Raw genomic sequence first — 8,115 nt, forward strand, 5'->3', positions numbered from 1 at the left:
TTTACATAGAATTAAAGATACCGTGTGTTCCAAAAGTTATGGAATTTATTCTACTTGATACCTCTAAAGAATAAATTACTCACGACAACCCCATTAATATCGGGACAATTGAATAGGACAAAATTTAAATGCATTACAGTTGAAGAATTTTGTATTTTTATTTTTTAACGGGATAGTTGAAGATTGTTTTTATATAAAGAAAAAAAAAATATTACCACACATAGTATAACAGTGATAAGACCCCTATTTTGATCAAAGACATCTACAAGGGGGTAATGAAGACAAAAATAGTACAATGGAGTAGTCACTTCTTAGGCTAATTTTATTAAAACAATTTTGACAATATTTAAATTTAAAATCTTTCGTATGATTTCAGTAACAGTAACACAATTTTTTTTGGAATGTTTTTTTTTTAACATAAATTTGGTTTTATAGCTGCAATATTAAGGAGGTCAATATTAAGGAGGTGCCTTTTTAAAATAAAGTTACACATAATATCTTATTAGTTATTTTATCAAAGCTCCTCAATTCGAACAATTCTGATTGTTTTAGTTTTGATATCAAAGCTCATTTTGATCAAAACTGGTACAATAAATCTCACAAACCAAAGAACAATTGAGGTTCGATGAACATCATTACTTCGATCAACTACAAAGAATAATTCGAACACCAAGCAAACTACGATTTACTACATAGAAGAATTCGATGTCCAAGTAAACTACGATTTACTACATAGAAGAATTCGATGTCCAAGCAAACTTAAATATTTTTAGAAATACTGTCATTTATAAAATGCATGTACAATTGAGAGATTATAATGCGGATTTAAATTTGAATAAAAAGTTGATAGACTACTTAGAAAGTTAGAATTTAAATTGTCAATAATTAATTTTTTAATTTACTAGTACTTTAGAATATAAAATAATTAATTTTTTTAAGCTATTGTCATAGAAATGGAAACAAGAATCCAAAAAATATCCACCCACACCCTTTCCAACGTTTATAAATCATACCTACAACCTACCTAGCCCTAATCATAGCTACCCTACTCCTGGCTTACCATGGTGAAACAATGTCCTTTTACCAAACTAAACAATGTCCTTTTTACCAAACTCATACTTTCAAAAATCTCACACAAACATTTGAAAATCGTATCTGTAGTCCTACTAATGCAACTGTCACATATTGATAAATCAACGGCTTTAAATTTAGATCGACTATTCAACGGCTGACGGATGTAATTTGTTTGTGAACACTAAATTTTGTTGTTGATATATATATATATATATATTATATATATTATTATATATATATATATATATATATATTACATATATTTGACTTTACAACAATTTTTAGCTAAATATATTGAAAAAAAAAGAAATCAAGTTTATTTTATAAGCGTAAAAAAGTACGGAGTATATAAAAGTTTTACATCATTAGAGGTACATAAGAATTTAATTAGTATGACGAACGATCATATATAAGTGTTTGGGGTTGGAGGAGGGTTTATGGTTTGTAGGGTTTAGGGTTTGAAGGGTCTAGGGTTTGAAGGGTTTAGGGTTTGGAGGGTTTAGGCTTTGAAGGGTTTAGGGTTTGAAGGGTTTGGAGGGTTTAGGGTTTGGAAGGGTTTAGGGTTTGGAGGGTTTGATTTCCAATTTGATCGTTTACAACTTGAGGTGTGCATTATTCGGATATACACCGAAATAGGCCAATCTAAAACGAATTATTAATTCGTATCGGATAACTTTAAATCGGATCGGATTGGATTGAAATTTTTTGAGAAACCGGACTTTCGGATCGGATCGAATTGACCTTGTTTGGATCCAAAAAATCAATTTCACCGAAATATGAAGCCATGATGTTACAAATGAGGGTTGTTCATCCTAATCATGTGAAATTATTTTGATGATTACGTTGATTGTTTATAACATGCAATTCCATTTAGATTTTAATGCAGATTTAGATTTTAGTTAAAAAAATGATAGATTTGCATAATAATTTAGCCCAAATGAGTATGGATCATATTTAATGATTTCAGGGTTTGAAGGGTTTATGGTTTGTTTAGGGTTTGAAGGGTTTAGGGTTTAGGGTTTAGGGTTTGAAGGGTTTAGGGTTTAGGGTTTGAAGGGTTTAGGGTTTGAAGGGTCTAGGGTGTGAATGGTTTAGGGTTTGGAGGGTTTGATTTCCAATTTGATCGTTTATAGGACAACTTGGGGTGTCCATTATTCGGATAAAAACCAAAAAAGTCCAATCTAAACCGAATTATTTATTCGGATCAGATAAATTTAAATCGGATAGAATTGGATTGAAAATTTTTGAGAATTCGGATGTTTCGGATCGGATCGGATTGACCTTGTTTGGATCTAATAAATCAATTTCACCGACATATGAAACCATGATGTTACAAATGAGGATTTTTTATCTTAATCATGTGAAATTATGTTCATGATTACGTTGATTGTTTATAACATGCAATGTATGACGTGAATCTTAAAACTAATTAGTATATATAAATTGTTACAATTTAATTTATGATTGTAAATGTTGTTAAAAAATTTAAATACAAATTTCGGATATTACCAATTTTTTAAAATAACAAAGGTTAATGAATTTGTTTAGGGTTGTATTGGTTTGGCGCCCAAACAACGGATGAACTTCAGACCTTGTTCAAGAGTGTTTTAGCTACTTTATTTCACGAAGGACAAAAGGAGGTTGCTTGTGAAAACTGTGCAAAGTTGCAGACCTTCACAAAATCAAGTGCGGAGTATTATCGTAAAAATGGAAACAAGAATCCAAAACATATCCACCCACATCCTTTCCAACGTTCCAAAATCATACCTACCCATACTAGCCCGAATCATAGCTACCCTACTAATTACCATGGTGAAACCGTGTCCTTTTACCAATGTCCTTTTACCAATATCTCAAACACCCATTTGAAAATCGTATCCGTAGTCCTACTAATGCAACTGTCACATATTGATAAATCAACGATTGTAATTATTTTGTGGAATTCTAAAATTTTTGGGAGTATATTATTTTTGGTTTTGTTTTCACTTAAAACCGTAACAATTAACAAAATCATAGTAAATCTACAAAGCTAGAGGCAACTAAAGCTAGAAGGCAATTAAATCTACAAACATAGAAGGCAACTAAATCATATTCATTCACATAGTTATTCTCATATAAATATTTATGATATGAATACGTACGGATTATGTAATGACCGACATTTCAAAGCATGTCAATGTTATCGACTAAACTAGGGGTGTAAATAAGTTGGAGTAAAATTGAAATCCAATCCAATCAATTCAGATCGGAACTCTTAAACGGATCGGATCGGATCGGGTCGGATTGAGACTTTTTGAAAGTTCAGATTAGGGTGTTGGATGGATTTATTGACCCTAACTGGACCGAATCCAATCCGAAAACCAATGAATGTTAAATTAGCTTGTTTAAATATGGATTTATTTTACTTTTAAATTTTATCTCAAATACTTACGATCGACTAGAGTAGGTGGAACAAACGTTACTTGCGAGCAACTAGGAGGAACAACAAGATCAATAAAAGGAACCACATGATTATGTATTTAACAACGTTTAATAGATCGACGAAACACAATTGAACTTCAATGATCGACTTCATTGAGGAATTATACATATTAAATATTCAATTTGAGGAGTATAAGTATAAAAAAGTTTTATATCACTATAAGTACATAAGAAGTTAATTATCATGATCAAATATAAGTGGTTAGGGTTTGTAGGGTTTGGAGGGTTTAGGGTTTTGAAAGGCTTTAGGGTTTGGAGGGTTTGATTTCCAATTTGAACTTGGGGTGTCCATTATTCGAATGAAACTGAAATAGTCCAATCTAAACCGAATTATTAATTCGGATCGGATTGGATTGAAATTTTTTGAGAAATCGGATTTTCGGATCGGATCGGATTGACCTTGTTTGGATCTAATAAATCAATTTCACCGAAATATGAAGCCATGATGTTATAAATGAGGGTTGTTCATCTTAATAATGTGAAATTATGTTGATGATTACATTTATTGTTTATAAGATGCAATTCCATTTAGATTTTAATGCGGATTTAGAATTTAGAAAAAAATGATAGATTTGAATAAGAATTTAGTCCAAATGAGTATGGATCATATTTAATGATTTCAGGGTTTGAAGGGTTTATGGTTTGTTTAGGGTTTGAAGGGTTTAGGGTTTAGGGTTTGAAGGGTCTAGGGTTTGAAGGGTCTAGGGTTTGAAGGGTCTAGGGTTTGGAGGGTTTGATTTCCAATTTGATCTTATAGGACAACTTGGGGTGTCAAAAAAATCCAATCTACACCGAATTATTAATTCGGATGGGATAAATTTAAATCGGATCGGATTGGATTGAAATTTTTTGAGAATTCGGATTTTTGGATCGGATTGACCTTGTTTGGATCTAATAAATCAATTTCACCGACATATGAAACCATGATGTTACAAATGAGGATTGTTTATCTTAATCATGTGAAATTATGTTGATGATTACGTTGATTAATGTATGACGCGAATCTTAAAACTAATTAGTATATATAAATTGTTACAATTTAATTTATGATTGTAATAGTACTTTGTTAAGAATTTGAAATGTTGCTAAAAAATTTAAATACAAATTATCGGATATTACCAATTTTTTAAAATAACAAAGGTTAATGAATTTGTTTAGGGTTGTATTGGTTTGGCGCCCAAACAACGGATGAACTTCAGACCTTGTTCAAGAGTGTTTTAGCTACTTTATTTCACGAAGGACAAAAGGAGGTTGCTTGTGAAAACTGTGCAAAGTTGCAGACCTTCACAAAATCAAGTGCGGAGTATTATCGTAAAAATGGAAACAAGAATCCAAAACATATCCACCCACATCCTTTCCAACGTTCCAAAATCATACCTACCCATACTAGCCCGAATCATAGCTACCCTACTAATTATCATGGTGAAACCGTGTCCTTTTACCAATGTCCTTTTACCAATATCTCAAACACCCATTTGAAAATCGTATCTGTAGTCCTACTAATGCAACTGTCACATATTGATAAATCAACGGCTGTAATTAGTTTGTGGAATTATAAAATTTTGGGGAGTATATTATTTGTGGTTATGTTTTCACTTAAAACCGTAACAATTAACAAAATCATAGTAAATCTACAAAGCTAGAGGCAACTAAAGCTATAAGGCAATTAAATCTATAAACATAAAAGGCAACTGAATCATATTAATTCACATAGTTGTTCTCATATAAATATTTATGATATGAATACGTACGGATTATGTAATGACCGACATTTCAAAGCATGTCAATGTTATCGACTAAACTAGGGGTGTAAATAAGTTGGAGTAAAATTGAAATCCAATCCAATCAATTCAGATCGGAACTCTTAAATGGATTGGATTGGATCGGGTCAGATTGAGACTTTTTGAAAGTTCAGATTAGGTTGTTGGATGGATTTATTAACCCTAACTGGACCGAATCCAATCCGAAAACCAATTAACGTTAAATTAGCTTGTTTAAATATGGATTAATTTTATTTTTAAAGTTTATCTCAAATATCTCAAATATTTACGATCGACTAGAGTAGGTGGAACAAACGTTACTTGCGAGCAACTAGGAGGAACAACAAGATCAATAAAAGGAACCACATGATTTATATATTTAACAACGTTTAATAGATCGACGGAACACAATTGAACTTCAATGATCGACTTCATTGAGGAATTATACATATTAAATATTCAATTTGGGGAGTATAAGTATAAAAAAGTTTTATATCACTATAAGTACATAAGAAGTTAATTATCATGATCAAATATAAGTGCTTAGGGTTTATAGGGTTTGGAGGGTTTGGAGGGTTTAGGGTTTGAAGGGTTTAGAGGGTTAAGGGTTTGGAAGGGTTTAGGCCAGGCCTTTAGGGTTTGGAGGGTTTAGGGTTTGGAGGGTTTAGGGTTTGGAAGGGTTTAGGGTTTGGAGGGTTTAGGGTTTGAAGGGTTTAGAGGGTTAAGGGTTTGGAAGGGTTTAGGCCTTTAGGGTTTGGAGGGTTTAGGGTTTAGGGTTTGGAGGGTTTAGGGTTTGGAAGGGTTTAGGGTTTGGAGGGTTTAGGGTTTGGGGTTTAGGGTTTGGAGGGTTTAGGGTTTGGAAGGGTTTAGGGTTTAGGGTTTGGAGGGTTTAGGGTTTGAAGGGTTTGATTTCCAATTGTCTTTTAGTGCAGTATATTTTATTCTACAATATTATATTGCACAACATTTATTTTTGGCCCTACAACCAAGAATCATTTCAATTGACTTTATACTGTATCACTTCCTCAAATGCAAATATTTTTGACAATCACTATACAATGGCAAAGTTTATGGGATACAAGCAGCAAATCTCTGTCAACATTATGAATTTTTAAGTATTGCTTTTTTTGTGTGTGTGTGTTTGCTAACTATGTTGCTTAACCCATAACCGTAGCAGTTGTATTTTAACTAAAACTCTCAACTAGACACATGCCAGTTTACTTACCTTTACTTTTTTTTTTCTTTTTCTTTGAGAGGATTTAACTTACCTTACCTAGGGTGTACTATGAGTGGACTTAAGTTAACTAGAGTTGCTTTTCAAAATAAAGAAAACAAAACTAGAGTTAGCTACTTCATTATCAGAAGTTAAAAGTTATCAGACAGAAAAGAAACACACCCCAATACTTTCCTCCTCTCTTCCCCAAGTAACATTTTCATTTCCCACCATGGAACCCAACCAAGAAGTGCCTTACCCTCCTGGGTTCTTCTCGGCTACAGCCACTGATAACGCCAAACACTGTTTCAAGTACAACACGAACACTGAACAAGAAACGAACTTCAATGGTTTTGTATATTTTCATAGTCAAAATGGAAACTTGACCTTGCATGAGGTGGAGTATGATATTCTGAGGAAAATTGTTTCCAACCTAAAGAAGAGCAACACCGTATGGACAAATTGATGATGGTCAATGAGGCTGGTGAGATTTTTCCGGCGCACTTACCCAACATTGCTGACGTTGTTGGTAAGCCAGAGGTGCAAGCTGCCATTCGTGAGCTGGAAAAGGATGATGTTGTGGAGTACAGACAGGGTCAAGTCGTATCCCATAATTAAAAATAAATACCTAAGTCCTCTAACTAAAGTAGATAGGGAAGTAGGGTCAAACTCCACAGGGTAACAAGCCTTTTTACTCCTAATCATTTATTATAATCTAAATTATCTAAGTAACCAATATTTTTGGGAATAAATTCTATACTACGAAGAATAAGTTTAGGGAGAAAAGAAACAATAATAAGGAAGCCTACGGTCACAGGTTCACCAATAATTAATATTTCGAGATAAAACGAAGTAATTAATTATTAATATTGCACAAATAACACGATTAACAGGCTCTCGCAATTTATTAATCAACATAGATCTAAAAGGCTCTCGCAATTTACTAGATCTAAGTTCCTATTGAAAATAGCCTTTAATATTAAATTAACATCTGTTCGATTCATCAATTCAATATTGCTAAACATTCACAATCAAATTACATCTGCTCGATTCATAATCTAATTGCAAAGAATTAAAACAATTCAATAAGAAATTATCATGCAATATCAATAATCAATAATAACAAATTATCCCTTCATATAATTATGGATCCCCATAAACCCTAGAATGAAACTACTCACACATAATCATAACTAAACTAATTAAATAAATAAAACAAAACATAATCAAAGAAGCAAGTAAAATAGCTGAAATTAAAAGAGAAGAAATTGTTACCAAAAGAAAACTGGATTAATGGAAGTAATTAAGAACAAAAGTTGAGAGAGAATTTAAGAGAGAGAAATATCCTAAGTAGAGAGAGAAAGTCTAAAAAAGAAGGTAATCCCAAAATTACGTACAAATCTCGTACTTAAACATTCCCTAAAATGAAAATTAAAATTAACTAATCAGGTCTTGAGAAAACATGCGCCCGATCGGGCCCGCCTTTTTCTTCACACTCTATCTGGGCAGCCGCGCCCGATCGAGCTAATGCTCACCTGATCGGGCGCGCCTTCTTGCTGGTGCTCTTCTATGCGCGCCCGCCCGATC

This window comes from Chenopodium quinoa, unplaced genomic scaffold (assembly GCF_001683475.1).
Source record: "Chenopodium quinoa cultivar QQ74 unplaced genomic scaffold, ASM168347v1, whole genome shotgun sequence".
Taxonomy (NCBI): Eukaryota; Viridiplantae; Streptophyta; class Magnoliopsida; order Caryophyllales; family Amaranthaceae; genus Chenopodium; species Chenopodium quinoa.